Source organism: Pinus tabuliformis, chromosome 7 (assembly GCF_031772625.1).
Source record: "Pinus tabuliformis cultivar Carrire ecotype Pingquan chromosome 7, CPIR1, whole genome shotgun sequence".
Taxonomy (NCBI): Eukaryota; Viridiplantae; Streptophyta; class Pinopsida; order Pinales; family Pinaceae; genus Pinus; species Pinus tabuliformis.
The window spans coordinates 1,040,294,261-1,040,315,216 of NC_142293.1; positions in this window are offsets into that span (position 1 = coordinate 1,040,294,261).

A 20,956-nucleotide genomic window follows, 5' to 3' on the forward strand; every position below is an offset into this window, starting at 1 on the left:
TATATATGGATCCCTCATCCCAGAGATCCAGAGGCTGGAATTTTGTATCTTGTAAGGAAGTGCTGTTGGTTTCTTGTTGGAATATCATAGTGTTGGATGATCTAAGCTTTTCATGAGGTGAAAGAGGGGATTTCATGCTGGAGGATGATGCTAGGTCAAAACAATTGGTTGTAATCCTCTTTGCTATTCTTGATTATAAATAAAGCTATTCAAGTTTTCCTCCACATTCTTGTATGTTTTATGATATATGCGTTTATGTGGTCAATATATATCTGGTCCTATATTGTTTATGATTATATATCTCTGTTCTTCAATAGTATTATGCTGCCTTGATTCCATAGGTGCTCTTTGAAGCTGGGTAGACGAAGGAGAAGCGGCAAGGATCTTCCAGAAAGGAGAGGAATCAAGCAAGGAACCAAGTGCAAGACTGTGGTTGGTGCCCTTCATTCCACTCTTATCTACTTTTCATAGAGGAAAACGAAAGTGGTTTTAGTTTGTTTGTTTCTAAGATAGCTACCAGTCTTAGCGGGACTAGCAGATCTCAGTGGACACTAGATTTCCCGATAACAGGACTGGTCCCTTTCAACTTGGAACTCACCTTCACCTTCTTGCCCCTTCAAAGTGTTAGAACCTCTCATACACCTTCCTTGACTCACTACATCAGTCACACCCTTGCTACTGACAAAGTTATATTACTTGCCTCTGTGCGACATCGTGGTCAAGGCATTACCTTACGACCCACTGGTGGGACTCCTACACCAAACGGTCTAAGGTTTGATTGGGAATTCTTACCGAGGAGATCCCCTTGACATGTTGGTGAGTCTAGCACCATCAACAGATTCGACAACCTGCATACGATTTTGACTCCCCCTCACCATTCAAACTTTGTTGTCAGGGGGGTCTGAAATGGGCGGTATACGAAATCACGCCTACCCCTACGTTTCAACTTCATAACATTTTGGACCCCCCTTGGATGAAACACTAACCACTCCCCCCCCCCGAGAAGCTATTTCCCTCGCTCCCGATACTGCTCTCCTACCCATTGCACTCCCTCCATTCACCTTTTGCACCTCATCTACCCGTTAACTCCATCAAATCACATTCATTCCCTCCACAATTAATTCAGTAAGCATACAATTTGCTTAGCCTTTAATTCAACAAACCTGCACTCCTTCAATGAAAAAACCAAATCTATTATATAAACCTCCTTTCCACTTGTTAATAGGTTACTGAGTTCATGTATTCTTACTATTAATTGATTTTTTATAGGTTTGCTTGATTCAATCCCGACATTTTCAACCACCAGCGACACTCTCTTCTTGACCATTTCTAGCCTGTTACCTCTCCTTTTTCCCCAAAACCTGATTCCCTCTGCATATTTGAGCTCCCATTCTAGTTTTCATTCTTGGACTTAGCCAAGATGTCTCCAAAGGACAAAGGACTAGAGGAACCTATCAATCCTTTGATCTATCCTCCCATAGATCTTCATCACATTCCTTTTGCTGACAAAGACGATAAAATCCATGAGACAATCTTTGAATTTGACCTGTTTGAGATGTATTGTTGGCTCAAGGACAAGTATATAGACAAATAAGATTATGTCCAACTGTGGGAGTCTAATTTACCCCACTACATTTTTCCTCTCACCCACAACTCCCCGGATTTTATTATAAAGTGTAATGCATCATATTTGTCAAGCCATAGGGACATATCTACCCCCATTGGAGAAATTATGTTTACCATTACTCCTCATATCATAGACAAGATGATGCAGGCCCCCACAGTAGAGAATGCTACCCCATTTTCCTATGAAGCATTGGTTGAACCATACCAGAAATTGGACTTTACCAAGAGGGCCAACACCTTGGAACTTTTCTTGATAAAAGATGCTTCACTGCGAAAGAAAAATCCTCCCTATCCCTCCTCTACCTTCCCTGATAGAGCTAGGCAGATTATCACAATTGTTTCCTACCTCATTGGCCACTACTTTGATCAATAGGTAGATGAGGCCATCATAGGATTTATGTCCATTTTCTCTGCTGATTCTAAGCCCTCCATTGTGTTTAACTCCAGCCAATTTCTTGCAGAGTCAATTCATCAGCAGATTATCAAATTTCTAACTAAGGAGGTATTCAAGTATCCCTTTGTGTTAGTTTACATGTTCTTATACTTTCATGGGCACAACATCCACCTTTCCTTACAAAATTTGGATGATCTAGGAGTTGATGACAGAACAAAAACCATCCTGGAGGTGAAGAAACTTCTGACAAGGAACAACTTAGTTCTATAGCTGAGAGAAAAGTGTCACACACTAAAGGTAGCAGTCAACAGGGTTTTCACAAGGATTGATGCATTGAACCAGAAAGGTTTGCCTTCACTATTTTTAATCAATGATAAATTAATGACCAGGGAAGACTACATGAAGAAGCTTTAGGACATTTCTAGGGATACATCTAAGTCCTCCAATATCAAAGGTTCTATGACAAGCACAACATTTTACAAAGCCATCAACAACATAAGTTTTATTCAACATGAGATAAAACATATTTTCACAGTTAAACCCACTTTTGCTCAGTATACTGAGGTAGATGAAATATACCGCAAGGTAACCAATATAGTTGTTCCAAATGAAGAAATACGAGAAAATTTGTGTGAATTTCATGATTAAAGGACACGTTAGCTTCACCAGCGCAACACCTGAATAATGGCCACTCAGCAACTTCTCTCCTTCATAACAGGGTCAGATGTTTACATTCATTCCTTTTGATCGAATTACTTTTGTTTCTGTTAGTTCTAAGTAATAATAGAATGTCGTGTCACTCAGGCATTTATTGTAATATTTTTGTAATTTTGTTTAAATACTTCATTCTGTCAAAGTATTCAGGGTTGAACCCTTGAACGAGTTATCACACATATTTGTACTAAGTTGGAACATTTTTGAGATAATAAAAGATTTTGGATTTGCCTCATATGGTATGTCTCTCAGTGAGTTGTTTTCATCTAGCTTTTCATTATGTCTTCTTCATATAATTAAATCTTTTATAGTTATCCGATTTAAAATTTAATTGAATATCAGTTTCATTTTGAATCCGCTGTGAAGTTTCATTTAAATAAGAGATTAATTTGCAAAACTATTTGTTATTGTAAATTCCTCTTTGAACTTAAATTGCACTAGATTTATGTAATAGTTTAATTATATTCTGTTGATCAAGGAAACATTGTTTTCTTGATTTCTACTTATAAATGATTAAATACTCAGTTTGAATATTAAATCAGTTATACATCTACACATTCTTCTTATCCATCCACTTAAAATCAAAATAACCATGTGTATGTAAAGAACAACCTTTTGTTTTATTAAGAATCTTTCTAAGTTTAAAGCACCTATTTATAAACAGTTCACTGGTCATCCAAATCATTAAAATCAACAAAACATTATAGATGCTTTGGCATAACCAATTGACCTTTGGTTATCTCAAAGGACAACAGAACCATCACAAAGTAAGGACCCTCCCCAAAATCAAAATGGATGATAGATTTTAAGGAATAAATAGCCAATTCTTTTATCAGGAGGCAATGAGATAGAAATTGAAAGAGAAACTATTAAGGAGAATCTTGCCACCAACCCATCCTACTCAGAATGAAAGGACTAAGTCTGGAGATGAAAATACATCAAAGAAAACTTCCTTTTTCAACAAAAGTAAGTCTGATAGTCTGGACGTGTCAAATAATGTTGTTCCTCCAGACACTTCAACACAACCTGCTAAAATAGAAACTATTAACTATAACATCGTCGAATATTTGAAAACAACATTCAAATATTTCCATCTATGATCTCTCAAATAAAGCATGCTAACGTGAATTGTTGTGTCAAGCCTTTTCAGAAATTCTGCCAAAAGGTGCAGTGTCCCTAGAGAAATTATATCACTTGTAGAACTGGTTTAGAGGAAAAACTAACATGAAGACTAAGAGTTTGAAGCTAGCATCTCAACAAGTCAACCTTGGAACCCCATAAGATATGAAATATGTGAACCTCGGTACCTGTTATTTTCCACAAGAAAAATAATAATTTATTTTCCTATTCAAGCAGTATCAAGACATGTTCCCATGCGCATACGATGATTTAATGACTTATTAAATTTGTATTATCATGCACATAATTCCTATAAAATAATGGGTGAAATTGTTCCAACATAAACTACGGAAATTCCATGGAACACTGGAACCTCTCATTTAGAAGGAATTAAGAAAGTTGTTGAATTCATTAATCATCTTCAAAGTTAGACATTCCATGTGGGTTTCCAACTTGGTCTCGGTTAGAAATAAGTCTAGTGAAATACGCTTATATGTTGATTTATGGAATCTTAATTGGCATTGTGACAAATATAACTATCCAGTGCCATCCATGGAGCAGACACTCTAGATAGTATTTGGGTTTGAAATGTTTTCACTACTAGATGGCTTTTCACGATATAATCAAGTTCTAGAAGCAGAACTAGATAGACTGAAAAGTATCTTCCAGAGAAAATGGGGAACGTTCACTTGTAAGAGGATACCATTTGGATTAATAAATGTCAGTGTAAATTTTAAAAGAGAGACAAGCATTGTATTTTTTGGCCTTATAGGTCAAAGTGTTTTTGTTTATTTAGATGATGCTACCATTTTTTCAAAATAAAAGTTCAGATCATGTATTTCATCTAAAGCAGATATTTGAGTGATGCTGGAAGTATGGGATTTCCATTAATCCCAAGAAGAGTGTCTTTAGTGTCTTCGAAGGGGTCCTAATGGGGCACACCATAGTGAAAAGTGGAATTAAAATGGATCCTGAGAGGGTTAAAGCTATCACACAGATCTCATTTCTGGTGAACAAGAATCCATGCAGTCTTTCTTAGGGAAAATCAATTTCCTAAGGAAGTCAAACCTATACAAGATATGATTAAGAAAGATACATTATACAAATGGGAGAAATACGCTTCCGCTCAAATCAAGAAGGCTATAGTTGATGCATCCACATTATTCAGTCTAGACAATGGCAAATATTTCATGCTCTATATGTTTTCTTCGGATTATCGATTGTAGTCATGTTGACTCAAAAGGTAAATGAAGGAAATGAGAAACCTATTCTTTTATGAGCGTTATTCTACAAGGGCCAGAATTAAACTACCCTTCCATTGATAATGAGGCATATGCATTATACAAGAAAGTCAAGTGTTTGAGGGCCTATTTTCTCAAAGCTCATACAATTGTATTTGTACCTCACCTACTAGTGAGAACACTACTTGTACAGCAAGAGATGGGTTAGAAAAGGGCTAATTAGATGATTTAAATTCAAGAATATGACCTGGAATACAAACAAGTTCTTACCATAAAGAGTCATGGCTTATGTAAACTAGCAACCAAGGAAAGAGAAGCTCATCAATAAGATCTTTTAGGATGGGAGCAGGAGATAGAAATGTACAATATAGATTGTGTTCCTCAATCCACATCTACAATGCCCTGACATGCAAATATGTGGCTCTTTTTGGAGCATGGCGCATTTCCCTCACACTTATTGAAAAAACATAAAAGGGAAATTTTTTTAAAGGCCATATCTTTTCAATTGGTCCAAGGAGTGCTTTTCTGGAAGCACAAAAATGGGGTGTTTCTAAGGTGCCTCAAGGCACAAGATACAGAGAAGGTCCCTAAGTATTTACACAATGGATGCTAGGTTTCCACTATGCAGGTGACACCACAACACACAAGTTATGAGTGTTGGTTAGTATTGACCCACTCTTTTTAAATATGTGCACAACTATGTCCACAAGTGCTAAGCTTGTAAAAAATGTGTCGGTCATGATCAAAGGTTAGTCACCCCACTGCTCCAAGTAGAATTTGAAGAACCATTCCAGTAGTGGGACCTTGATTTTATTGGAGATATTTTTCCACACTCGTGAAAGCAGCACCATTATATCCTTATAGCTACATATTACTTCACCCATTTGTTAGAGGTATTTCCTCTCAGACAAGTAAATGACTAGGAAGTCATCCACTTTATACAATAGAACATCATAACCAAGCTTAGCATTCATATGTTTCTTATCCTTGATAATGCAACTTAATTTTTATCATTAAGACTTTATGAATTTTCATTATAAAATGGGATTGTTCTAAAGAATTCATATAATTATTATCCCCATGGAAATGGTCTGACTGAATCAACAAATAAAAATCTTATTTGCATAATTAAGAAGACCATTTTCTCTCAACATAAGAATTAGCATACTACTTTAACTAATTCACTTTGGGTCGACCGTGTAACTCCAAATCCTTCCCTAAAATCCTCACCGTAATTTCTAGTGTACGATAAAGAAGTTATCTTTCCCCTAACCGTATCTCCCAACCTTTTATATATCATAAGAGTCACAAGTAAAACCTTGCTTACTAGTTTAAAGCGGGATAAACACTTTACTCAAACTCAAGGAAGAGAAGCTCAAAGGCAAAGACCAATTTTTTGTACATCAAAACCATGTAAAGCACTAGTTTGATAGAAAATCCATAGGGGCAAAGAGCTTTTATGTGGGCAGTCTAGTTCTGAAATGGGATAAACCCCATGAAGACAAAGGTAAACACACTAAGTTCCAACCATTGTGGATTGGACCATTGATGATTGAAGAGAGACTTAGCCATAATGCCTTCTAGCTAAAATGTTTAGATGAGAGGATTGATTCCATTCCCATAAATGGTCGAGACCTTAAACATTATTTTCAATAGAATCTACGAGTTTCATTTCCTGTACATATTGTTTTTTGTTTTCTTTTCCATATGCTCCTTTATTTATGTCAATTGTTTGTGTATTATGCAGTCATGTCTTGTTGTGTCTTATTTTCAGACGTTTTACATAAATAAGACTTGTGTGTAAAGTGCATGGACCAAAGACTTTGTAGTGCAATCAAATAAAAGTCTGACAACTAGAACACGTGGCTTTAAGTTTGTTCTCCTTCTATGTTTCGGAAAATTCCATAGGTTGATGTAACTCCAGAGAAAAAATATGGTTCATCCAATATGAGAACCTTGAGAGAACCTATGAGATATGTGCGTATGCTAGTGCCTAAACTAATCAACTTGGTATATTTCTACTTTAATGTCAACGCTTGTCCAATCTAGTGGAGAAGGGATAAGGGGAAAATCTAAAGCGAGCAAACCAAAATGGGAAACACACCCTATGAAAACTCTATACTCTAAATATCATAAACTCGCCATTCACATTACCCTTTCCTAGATTGAACTGATTGTGATACGGTGTATCTTTGTGTGAGTTCAACCAAGTATATAAAATAGAAGATGTTATGCATGAAACTGGATTAAAAGGGGAACCTTAGGGCAATTAATACTTCCAGAACGTCCAACCCTCTACAAAAAACTATTCTCAAAAAAAGAACCTAAAGCTCACCCAGTGTGTCACCAAGTGCTTTCGCTGCTACAATACCCTCCAAAACTTCACTATATTTGAATTACGGAGCCTACTTCATTGTCATATCAAGTGTCACTTCAATCAAGTGTCATTCCACATTGTTACATATGTATTAAGTGTTCTTGAATGCTCTCAAGTTTCTTTGCATTGATTATAACTTCTCTATATGAATTTCATGGTAATAACACATTTGTTGTTGTAAAACAACACTTTTGGGTCGTAGTCGCACACACTTCACTTTTTATAATTGGGGAATGTGCATAAAGTGGTGTTTTGATGTATATTCATTATTGATCAAGTTTTTCTAAGTTTCATTGATGAGTTAGTATGTGTCACACATGTTTTTATTTCTAGAACTCATCTTTCTCACCCCTTGACTGATCGCCCAGACTTAGACAAATTTATGTTGCAAAGCGATCCCATTAAGGCCAAGAGCGCTCAAGCGCACTCTAAAGGTTGGACGACCAAGCTTGGCATCAGCTCACCAATTTCACCATCACAAGCATGTCAAAGAGTTGGTCTCACCATAGCAGACCGAGTGCCAGTGATGTCTTGAAAGGTTTTCTCAAGCCATGTTCTAAAATGAGTACATGTGCATTGTATTATTGAGCCATGTCAAGTGTAAGTTAAGTGTCAACAATTGGATGTAACAGTCATAGAGTAGGTGAAGAGTCATGAGGGTAGTTGAATTGTCACAAAGGGGAATGTCAAGGGTCACCCCACCCTTTGCTATAAATAGTCCCTCATAACTCATTGTATAGGCTTTTGGTCAACCAAGCTTCTACTAAGGCTATCTTGAAGAAGGCTTAGACAGTATTGTAATGCACCTTGACTTCTCCACTGCACGGAGCTAGTACATCTCTTTGGAAGAGCAGGAAGATGTGGATGTAACATTCCACTATTGTGGCTAGCATGTTTACATGGATGTATTTCATGATTGAGACTTAAACTTATTTATATAATAAGAGGAAACATGTTTTCATGCATATGTTTTTATTGTAGTTGGACTGCTCTGGTTGCCTTAATGATATATGTTGTTTAACTTACATACATGTGTATGAACTAATTCACATGCAATTATATGAATCTTGTTGTTAATGTGTTGTATATTTTTGTCAGGCCAGGGTAACTCCATCAATTAATGAGCGCAAGACAGAACTGGTTAATTTTATTCATTAGACAATTGTTATTTATACATATACAAAATGGATCAGTTCATCTTCTAGATGACTGTCCAGCTTCAACTCATCCGTTTCGGATTAGGTGTCAACATTCCCCCCCTTAATCTGAAGGGATGTTGGTGAGTCCAAGCATCGTTCTGAATCTTTCAAGCTTTTCTCTTCCAAGCGCTTTGGTGAAGATGTCTGCAATTTGCTCATTTGTGGAACAATGACGGAGATGGATTGTTTCGGCCTCAACATGATGTCGGATCAGATGATATTTAGTATTGATGTGCTTAGTACGATCATGGAACTTTGGATTCTTGGCCAACTTTATTGCAGATGTGTTATCAATCATGAGTGGAGTAGATTGTATTTGTTTTACCTGCAAATCTTCAAGAATTTTCCTGAGCCACACAATTTCTTTTGTTGCCTCAGCTGCTGCCACATATTCTGCTTCTGTTGTGGAATCTGCTGGTACTGATTGTTTGCGTGATCTCCAGGAGACAGCTCCTGATCCAAGACTCATAGCATATCCTGAAGTAGATACCCCAGTTTCTTTGTCTCCATCGAAGTCTGAATCAGAGTATCCAATCAAGTTGAAGTCGTCCACCTGTGTATACTTGATTCCAAGGTCTTGAGTTCCCTTCAAGTACCTTAGAATTCTTTTTGCAGCAGACCAATGTCCCTCACAAGGCTTTTGCATAAACCTGGAGAGGATTCCAACAGCAAATGAAATGTCTGGTCTGGTAGTAGTCAGGTAGATGAGACTTCCTACAAGCTGTCTATACTTTGTTGCATCCTCAAATTCCTTTCCTTCAATAGATGTGAGCTTCAAGTTTGGTTCCATTGGAGTAGAAAGGGGATTGCACTCTGTCATGCCAAATCTGTTTAACAAATCTCCAATGTATTTCTTTTGAGAAATAAATATGGACTTCGGATGTTGGGTTACTTCAATGCCAAGATAGTAATGAACATAGCCCAAATTAGTCATTTCAAAAAATTTTCCTAATTCTTTCTTTATGGATGCAATATAGCTTTCATTGTTCCCTGTCATTAAAAGATCATCTACATATACCACAAGATATACAACTGTTTTGCCAACTTTCTTGACAAATAAAGTTGCATCATCAAGATCAAAATGTTTGAAGTTGAGTTTCAGAAGATGCTCAGTTAGTTTTTCATACCAGGCTCGTGGTGCTTGTTTGAGGCCATACAAGGACTTCACAAGTTTGCATACTTTATTTTCATGTCCTTTCACAGCAAATCCTTCAGGCTGGGACATAAAAACATTCTCTTTTAGATCTCCATTCAAGAATGCAGTTTTTACATCCATTTGATGGACTTTCCAACCGTTCTGAGCAGCTAGTGCAAAGAGTGTCCGGATGGTGGCCCATTTTGCTGTGGGAGCAAAAGTTTCCTCATAATCAACCCCTTCCTTCTGTGCAAAACCTTTTGCCACAAGCCTAGCTTTGTGCTTGTCAAGTGAGCCATCAGCTTTGTACTTGTTCTTGTAGACCCACTTGCAGCCAATTGGTTTGGTTCCAAATGGAGGATCAACCAGCTTCCAAGTGCCATTCTTTATGAGGGCATCATACTCCTTCTGCATCGCTTCTCTCCATTCATCATGAGAAGCAACTTCTTTGAAGGAAGTTGGTTCAAAATCTGTAGACAAGTTCAATTCGCAATCATAAGTAATATCCATATCAACAGGTGAATTAGAGTTATATACATCACCTCCATCTTGTCGGTTTGTATTTCTGGTTCCTGTTTTTCCAATTTCATCAGGATGAACACTTTCAAGTGTCTTTTTCAGCCACTTTGGGGGACCTTTCTGAGATGGTCCAGGCTGTTCTGTTGATTGAGTTGGGACTGAATCAAGATTAAGTCTCCCAATTCTATCAATTACATCACTTAAAGCATCATCCGTTGTTGAAGTGTCATGCAGGGGAGATTGTTCTTCAGAAGGAGATTCCACATGTTGATCTAGTATAGGAATCCCCCCTTCAAGATGTGGAATCTGATTATCAAACTCTTGAAATGATTTCGATTTTGTGAATCTATCCAAGCGATCAAGTTTCCGCTCAACAACACTGTCAGATTTGGATGATTCAAGAAAAATGACATCTCTAGATAAAACAAACTTTTTATTTACTTCATCATAAAGGCGGTATGCTTTAGATGTGTTTGAATACCCCAGGAAGATACACTTACGACTTATAGCACCAAGTTTGTTTCTATGTACCTTTGGTATTAAAGCATAACAGGTGGAACCAAATATCCTGAGATGTTTTACCGAAGGAACATGTCCATACCACAATTCATAAGGAGTCTTGTTTCTTATAGCACTAGATGGACATCTATTCTTTATATATGCAGAACATAGAACAGCATCAGCCCAAAACATTGTCTTTACATTTTTGAAGAAAAGCATGGATCGTACCATATTCAAAATTGTTCTGTTCATTCTTTCAGCTACACCATTATGTTGAGGATTATAAGGCACAGTTGTTTGATGTTTAATCCCATGTTGGCAAAGATAGTGTTCAAATTCATTTGATGTATATTCTTGTCCATTATCAGTGCGAATAGACCCAATATGAGATTGTGCATCATTTTCAATCCACTTATGAAAATTCTTGAATGTTTGAAAAGCATCAGATTTGTTCTTCAATAAGTAAACCCAACACATTCTGGTGTAATCATCAATAAATGTCATGATATATTTATTTCCATTTGCAAAAGGAACAGGCATTGGACCACATAAATTTGAATGAATAAGTTCAAGCTTCCTATGTGCTCTTGAATGTGAATCATGAAAAGACTGTTTGCTATGCTTTCCTAGAATGCAAACATCACATTGTTTATGTTTTCTAGGAATTGTAGGCAAACCAGCAACACCATTTTTCTTCAACAAGCGGAGACTATCATAGTTTAAATGTCCAAATCTAGCATGCCATAATAAACTTGATGGAAGTGCACCTTCTTCATGATGAGAAATATATGAGAAATGTTGTGCATGAGCAGAGGTTCCTTGCAGTTTAAGGAGTCTTTCTTCTTCTATACCCCTCATGACAAGTGAGTGGTCAGATGCCTTTCTTACCTCAAGCTTGCCATCAAACATGTGAATGGAGTGACCTTGCTGGCGGATGTGGACCAGGGACAGCAAGTTTCTCTTCAGCTGTGGGAGATATAGAACATGATCCAGAAGAAAGTCTGGAAGACCAGGTAGTTTAAGCCTGATTGTGCCAAGCCCTGATGGCTTGATTTTTGACTGATCTGCAAAGTATACTGCTCCATCAACATTGTCAGTGAAATTTTCAAAGAAATCTCTCCTATGAGTCATATGACAAGTTGCTCCTGAATCAAGCAACCAGTCATTTTTCGAAGAAGCAAGTGAAGCATTAAACAAATCTTCATTTACTCCAATGTTACATTGTGCCTCAATATAGTGAGCGGATTCAGGTGCTTTACCTTTGTCTGTGTCATCAGTTTTACCTTTCTGCTAATTTCCTCTCTGCTCAACCTTGTCCCATGGTAGCTTGCATGTAGAAGCATCATGTGATCCATTTCGTTTGCAGCGAATGCAATGCAGATCTGCCTTTTCTGCTTGAGGATGTCTGCCCCCCCTGCCTCTGAAGTATCTTCCTCTTCCTCTTCGTCCACCTCTTCCTCTTGTAGAATCTTGAGCAGGATGCTTTTCTTTATGAGCAAGGCAAACAGTCTCTTCAGAAGATTCAGGGACTGTTTTCTTTCCAAAGGCTTTCTCTCTTTCAGCAAACTTTTTCACAAGAGTGTCAAAGGTTATATCTTTAAGATTTCCATTTGCTTGTAAAGACTCAAGATAGTTAGAGTAGGTAGGATAGAGTGCTTTGAGAAAGGCAATAAGAGAGATATCCAGCTCAACCTTAGTGGATTTAATATCATGCACTATAGACTTTATTTCAGATGCAAGAGTAAGAGGATCATTATTTTTCAGTTCAAGAGTGAAGAGTTTAATCATGAGCTGAACAACTTCAAGTGCAGAATGTGTATCATAGAGTTCTTTCAGCTTTTGTAAAGCTTCAAAGGCAGTGGAATAGGATGAAATATGACGACTTACTTCCTCATTTACAGATGCTGCGATCAATGCAAAGGTTTTGCTGTTCTTGTTTTCCCAAATGGCGAGTTCTTTGTCTGATGTGGGCTGCACAAGGTCTTTGTCTTCTTCTCCAACACACACTCCTTTCCACAGCTCATTGTAGATGAGGGTGTGTTTTACCATTCGAGACCATTCTGAATAGTTCTCCTTACCAGTGAGAACTATTCCTACCATAGAAATGATTGAATGCATTCTATAAAAAAAAATATCTCTGCCAAAAACTTTTGTTAAAAAAAATCTTTATATCATAGCCTTATGCATCAGCATCACCATTTCTTATATCACTGCCACACTACTGTGTTTTGAGAGAAAAAAAAGGCGCTAAGGGATCTCTTCAACATATATCACTTCAATATATATCAATGCATATCATGTAATACTACAGATGCTTTAGACCCAAAACTACTCAACCACAAACTGCTATCATCACATAAAACTGCTCAATCAAAAAAAGGCTGTGGAATATTTAAAGGCTGGTGCTGCCAAATCAACAACTCATAAAAAAACTTCAACGCTTACATATACTGATGACAATACTCTGCTCATGTCACAGCAATTCCATGGAAAACGCAGTGATACCAACAGTCTTTACAAGCAGCGCTTCAATAGAATCTTATATAAAAAAAAAATGCAGCGATACCACAGTCTTTACAAGCAGCGCTTCAATAGAATCTTATACCAAGTTTCAACACACAAACGCACCCTTAAAAAATTTCAACACACAAAGGGACCATTCCATTACATGGTCTTCAAACACCATTCCCACCATGCATTCCCATTACTCTACGCAGCGAACTTCAATGGTGATTCAACGGACTTACTGCTCGAACTATTCAACTTAGATTTGAATGGAGAGCTTCAACATTTTGTGTTCCCTTAGCATATGCCCAGGAGTTTTAACCAATGAGGCTCGAGAAGGAGGACTGCGAGGGAACTACCTCAAGAGAAGAAACAACGACATTTTCAAATACTCAAGAAAACAATGGCGTTTTCAAACAGTAAATGAAAGGAGTGTGGTCTGGAGTTCCGCTGCATAGAGGGGAGGTGAACCGGTGGAATAGTGGGTGATGAACTGAAACTAGGGTGTGAGGTTTATACCACCACAAAAACGAGGTATGAGAGCGTTGTATGGAGGAAACCGCTCTGCAGTGGGAGGAGGCAGTGGGAGATGTGAACCGGTGGAGAATGCTTAGCTATATTGGAGTCGACCAGGAGTAGGGGATACCATAAGCGGAGCAGTGAGGAGCGTAATATAGGAAAAGAACTCCAGTGGGACTGAACTGAGCATTGCGCACTACTTCACACCAGCACCTTCGGCTTTAATGCACCATCCATAGCACGCCATTCGATGCAGCAAAAAATCCTCAATGCAGCAAATCAACTCAATCAATAGTTAGATTAAATACAGGTGCAACCCACTGATAAAGTTGTAAAATATTACCGCCGTAGTTCGTTCCTGCGTGGAGGCACCAACATCTGGAACACTCCAGACCCCACTGCATCCGGCAGGTCGGACCATTCGAACTCCGGACGTAGCTTAAGCTATCGCCACTACTCACCACCTAGATAGCGAGTATGGGCCGAGGGTGGACTGATACAGGCAGCGGAGCGGAGGGTGGACTGATACAGGCAGCGCCTACCTCATCTCAGAAATTCGTATGGAGCTCTATCTCTCACAGCCTTCGTCGACCTCCGCACAATCCGAATCTCGCTCAATGCAAATTCTCCAACGTCAATACAGAGTCCTCATGCAAGGAAACTGAAGCTCAGGGCGCTCAGGACAGAGGTTTCATGAGGCAGCAGAGCCTGACATTCAACAGCGCATTCCACGCTCACCGCACCATGTTAGTCCAGAGGCGCTCATGACAAAGGGCGCAGTCTCAGGATAGAGGTTTCTTGAGGCAGCAGAAACCTGGCAGAGGCAGGAGTTATTTCTGGGACCTGTGCTCTGATACCATGTCAGGCCAGGGTAACTCCAGCAATTAATGAGCGCAAGACAGAACTGGTTAATTTTATTCATTAGACAATTGTTATTTATACATATACAAAACGGATCAGTTCATCTTCTAGATGACTATCCAGCTTCACCTCATCCGTTTCAGATTAGGTGTCAACAATTTTGTTAATGTTGTCATCGTCCATGTCGACTGCTTTACCAAACATTAGACAGTCCTTTCACATGAACCTTGTTGTAACAACTGTCAAACTCATCTTGGACTAATCCATGAGTGTTGTACATGTTATCTTACCATTGTATGATGTGACTTCCAGCATCTGAGTGGACAGCTTCACCGGAAGTTGTGCATGTCCTTTTGTGTTGTGTTTTCCTAGCCGAGTTGGGACTGATCTCTTTCAACCTAGAACTCGCCTTCACCTCCTTGCCCCTTTGAAGTGTTAGAACCTCTCATACACCTTCCTTGATTCACTACATTAGCCACACCATTGTTATTGACAAAGTTATCTTACTTGCCTCTGTGTGACATCGCAGTCAAGTCATTACCTTACGACCCACTGCTAGGACTTCTACACCAAATGGTCTGAGGTCTAATTGGGACTTCTTACTGGGGAGATCCCCTTGACATGTTGGTGGGTCTAGCATTGTCAACATTTCTGGTGCTAGAAGGAGGGCTTGATGACAAACTATGCCCTCTCATCCAGTTTTGAACGTTTGTATATATTTCATGGAGTCTTGCACTCTGCTTCCCTCGAGGTATTTTTCAAATCGTGAAGATGTCTCCATCTTGGGGAAGCTTTTTGATCTCTTATTCACTCACACATATGATGGTGAAGGGGAAGTGGCTTCGCCTAAGCACTTATATAACTTTATTTTCATGATTTATGAGGAAGATGAGTTTTCTGATGGATAAGTCGGTTTGCTGCTTGCATACACACTTCGTGAATCTCCATTTCATTGGGTGCTCAGCCTATTGGATGACACCATGCACTCATTTGAGCACTTCTATGTTCTCATTGAAGACACGTTCTATCATTTTAATCCAGATTATCTTGACTAGAAACTGTTACAACAATGGAGGGCTTTGCATGAATCCATTATTTATTTTTGGCAGCACTTCCGTGACTTGCAGTTTCAAGCTCCGAATAGCCTGATGAAATTTTATTATCTTTGGGACCAGTTTGAGTATTGCCTTAAGAAATATGGCCATCCCAAGAGGAAGCTTGATATCAAGCCTCACTCAACATTTTTCATTGATGGAACTGCGCAATCTCATGTGGGAGTGGTCATTGTCTCAACTAACTGTCTGCCTCACTCTCATTCAACAACTCCACCACTGCCCAATGATGTTGAGGATTATGTGCACACACTTGTTCATCCTTCACACTCTCCCAACATCACTCCACTCGATTTTCATACATATTTGGTTGAGAACCCTTCGAGTTCTCATATACATTCTTTTCCTCGACCTTCATCTTCGCACTCAGGTGTTCCTCTGGATGATGATGTCTTGTGTTCATCCATTCTGGACTCTCCACTTGTTGTGAACAAGGAACAACCCACTAATGAAGTCAATGTTGCAAAACCAACATGCACTGTCATTCATTAAGAGTATGATTGGGAGCTTGAACATCAGCACTTGGCGAAGGATGACTCCCTTCTATCTGAATCCCCTTTTTTCTTTCCTAACCTCTTTGGTGAACCTACCATCCATGATTTTGTATGTGTATCTTCATCCACAGATGCACCCATTTTTGATCACTCGTAGGACTCACTAGATGTTAGTCCATCATTTGGCAATGAAGAGGATAAATTACTCATTGAAAATCCACTTGATCCTTTATTTTTCTTTTTCGGAAACACATAGCATGAGTTTTTTCACTTTTCATCTACCCCTCTGTGTGATTCATCCAACCATGAGGATGCCTACCAACATCCTGAATTTTCTGATCTCCATTGTCATGATCTCTTCACCTCATCATCTGGTCATGATGTTAGTTCACTCATCGTTAATCCATCTAAGCCACTGGTCTATGAAGATCCATCTATCAACAAAGTGAAAACCCCACATACTGTCGAGGTGCTTCAGCCTGAGCTGATGCTTATGTCAGGCCCTCGCTATCCTGAGGATGGCTTTTCTTCCGATCAAGAAATTATTCAAACACTCAAGGCTCCTCATCACTCATCTATATGCACTCAAGATCAATCTAACACTCAGATCTTACTTCCTCCACTCGAACTACACGATCCCATTTCTCATGCATTGGAGGAGTCTTACATTGCAAGCACTCATGCGTGATGCAAGTTATATTTGTTTCTTTTGTTTGCTTGCATGTCACAGTAAAGAGTGTTCTTATGCTTCAAAGTTGCACATAGTGTCACACAACACCATGATAAGTCCACGGACTACCCATAATGCACATGCACTCACCCATGTCCCATGGGCACTTTGAAACATGAAGTGTGGTTGTCTTCATTATTATATCTTTCTTTCTTGCTGGTTCACACCACTGGGTTTCTCGCAGACCAAGCCTTAACCAACATGGATCTACCAATGTGCCGATAGCTACATTGGAAGTATCACTTCACATGATCAGACCCATGCACCATTAGTGTAGGAATAGGAGTAGTGTTTTCTTTTAGTTGTTTGCTTGAATGCTTGTTTGCTTACGTGCTTTGTTTTCTTATTTATTTGCTTGCTTGTTTGTTTACTTGCTTTTCTTTCATTCTTGCTTCTACTCTTGCTTTTCTTTGTTGATTGTTATTTCGTCGGCTTGTTTCACTCATAGGTTAGTTCTGCATGAAACCATGTATGACTCTTGATGCGAGCTAGGTAAAGTACAAGGGGGCTTGTACAACTATAACTACTTGGTTATCTGTCATCTTGCCTCTACATGATGAGCTTGTTACTTTTAGTCCAAGATACTTCAAAGGAAAATACGTATTGTTCGAAGTGAACCCTTGTGTAAACACAACACTTGTGCACTAACTAGTGTCACCTCCTCTAGTTGATTTTTTTGGGTTAACCCTTGTCAGCTCAATCAAGTAGAGTAAGGTAAGGGGGAAAATCTTAACAGGCACGTTAGAGATACAATAAACTACTTCTCTACTAGAACAACCTCTTATACTCTCAATAACTTTGGATCCCTCTTCCACCTCTGAAATGAATAAGTGCTATGCACAGTGAAAAATGAAAAGTGAAGAATGAATAAGGTGAAAGAAGAGAAAGTATTCCTACACAAGGAGGTGATGCAAGTAACTCCATTGAAGTATTGACTAGGCTCGTTGCCAGAAGAGCCATTCTTATGTTCCTATGTGACTCCACTGAGGTACTATCCAGGCCTGCTGGCACTGGAGCAACACCAAAGATGAAACTAAGACTCTGACGACATGCACCTGTATACCCCTCAACCCTAATTGAAACAACTATGTTGCCTTGGCTTGGAATGTGTGTCAATCAACCAAGGGTTTGGCAGATGCTACATCTGAAAATCAAGTTAGTGTGAAACCAAGATGAGCTAAAAACTGAACAATACTTCCGGAGGTGTTAGACTTTCTTTTCACGAACAAGGTCCATTCAGAGAGCTGGAGTTCTACCAGTGTGTCACCAAGTGTTGTAGCAGCTACAACAACCCTCCAAAATTTCACCATAGCCATGTTTTTGGAGCCTCCATTCCAACCTTCACAATAGCTTGCCTTGCTTTTTCAATTTCACAAGCTTCAGTGTCTTTCATGCACAAAGGTAGCTTGTCAATCACATCTTGATCCATTCCCCTCACAGGTTGTTCACCCAGACTTGGTTCAGCTGCAGGCTGAGAATCTTCCCCTTGAAAATTTCGCATTTCTGGAGGGAAACCAACCTTCCCTCTACGAATTTCACAATCCTCTCTAACAGATTGCTGGGCTCTAGGATTATTCAATCCTGCCAGCCAACCATCCCTGCAGGATTTGTGCAAATTTTCCCAACAATAGGTTGTTCAGCCTAGAATTTGCTCAAATTTGGGTAGTAGTTAGCTGCTCTACCCAGAAATAGTGTAAATCTTCTTGGAAACCAGCTTAACTCTAAGCCAAAAATGCGCATTTTCTCCCAGCAGTCGAGTAGTCGCTTGCATGTGCAGCTGATTTGACTAGTTCCCTCTGGGACCGAGAAAAACAGACTTTCATGCATGAGCTACTTCTCCCAAAGTAGAATTCAAAGGCATCCCTTTTTTCAAGGATCTATGTTTAGTAGTTGGAGGTTACATGCAAGGATCATTTCAGAAACCTCCCCCTAAGTGTCGCTTTCCCTAGATTTGTGGCATGCACGTCACAACCTCGATGTTATCAAAAATCATCAAATGGATGCTACAAAGCTCATTCCTGACATCAATCTTACAACTTTGACATCCCACATCACATCTAGGAGAAATTGGCACATTCAACTTAGTTGTTTTGGGGTAAGCCTGTTTCCCATGCCTTGTGTTGCATTTCTGTCACTTTTTGTGTTTTTGCTTGTGGGAGTACTTTTTGCTTCATTTCTTTGAATGCTTGCTATCATTTACATGTATACTAGCTTGTCCTAGCTCTGTCTTAGTTTTCTTTTCTATCTCACTACTGTCGCATGCATGAAACCATTTTGCATGGATGTTCGCCCAACCGGCGAACTACCTCACCCACCTCACCCACACCCATGCTGATCTGTTCGCTATATCTTTCATTCATGTTTTGCATGCATTGTTAATCACTTCTACTATCACTTAGTGTCACCATGCATTCACTGACTTACTTGCTTTCAGTTGCCCATTGGCGAGTCGGGCCAACCATGGCCCAGGTTCTGCCTTCTGCAAGGCTGCATTACAAAATCTAAGAAAGGAAGGCTCACCTTCCTCTCCATATTTGCACATTCCTGCCCAGCAATGGCCTCCAGGACTGTTTTGCCCATTTCTGGAGGATAGTGACTACTTGGCCCAAGAAATTGCGCAAATATGTCCCTAGGACAACATCCCTTCCTAGTTGGAATTGTGCATTGAAGAATCCCAGCATTTAGCAGCCAAATTAGATTGTGCACTCCGCAGTTCTAGTAGTCATTCAATCTCCTAGTAGCCCGGACTGTGCCTTGTGCAGTCTTAGCAGTTGGTCTCCCGACCTCCTAGCTAAAATTGCGTAACCTTCATGATCATGCACCCAGGTATGTTGCAAGTCAGTTCTCATGTTCATTTTGGTTTTTGACTGACAGATTTCTTTCCGTGAGTGTTTCCATGTCTTCATGTATCCCAGGGGTTCATCTGCCTCTCAACAATACAGGTACAATGGTTTCCAGGAGAGCAAAGATGAAGACACCATTCATAGCACACTTGGGGATGCAATCGATCAAGTGTCCATGGACTTGCCTACCCACGAAGACATCAAGTTGTTCATAGACAAGGAAATCACGCAGCAGCATCATAGCGAGAAGCGTCATGAACAATAGTTGAAGAAAACATATCGAATGCAGTGAATGAAGCAAATGCAAGAGGAAGGATGTTGACAACACAGAGGCAGAACAAAGTTGCAAGAGAAAGAAGATCCACTGATAATGAAAGAAACTTTGGTGACTCAGGATATGAAGTGACAGGGTGACATGAAGATCGTGTGAAGGCAGAAGATGGAACAAAGAAGGAGTTGCATGTGCTAAAGCAGCAACTCAGGAAGAACATTAAGTTACACAGATAGATGAATGAATTGTAACTAGAACAGGAACAGAAATGGGTGCAACATGCACTCACATATGAAATTGCACCCGTACAAGTTAAGGATCCATCCCAGTAGCTGACACATAGTAGACATGGTGAGAAGTTTTGTTGATCTATTGCAATGGATTTAGCAAATTCATATCATTGAGCATACACATGCAATCCAAACCATTCAACACATTGACCAAGGCTAAGATAAGAAGCAAGTCCAATTGGGGCTGAACATGGACTTCGGCAATTTGATGCGCATGACCACCAGCACACACTTGAAGATCAAAATGGACACTATGCATTAGTGTGTTGTTGGTTCAACCATACCCAAGAATACCATGTGCATGTTAGCAGATGAGTTGGATGAAGGGGCCAAACCAATGCACCGGTTGCAACAGAGGCAAGAGTTCGCTTCAGCAGATGTCATCATGAGGTACATGCACAACATCATGAATGAAAAAGCTTGGCATTAGCTCACTAGTTTCACCATCACAAGCATGTTAAAGAGTTGGTCTCACCACAACAGACCAAGTGTCAATGATGTCTTGC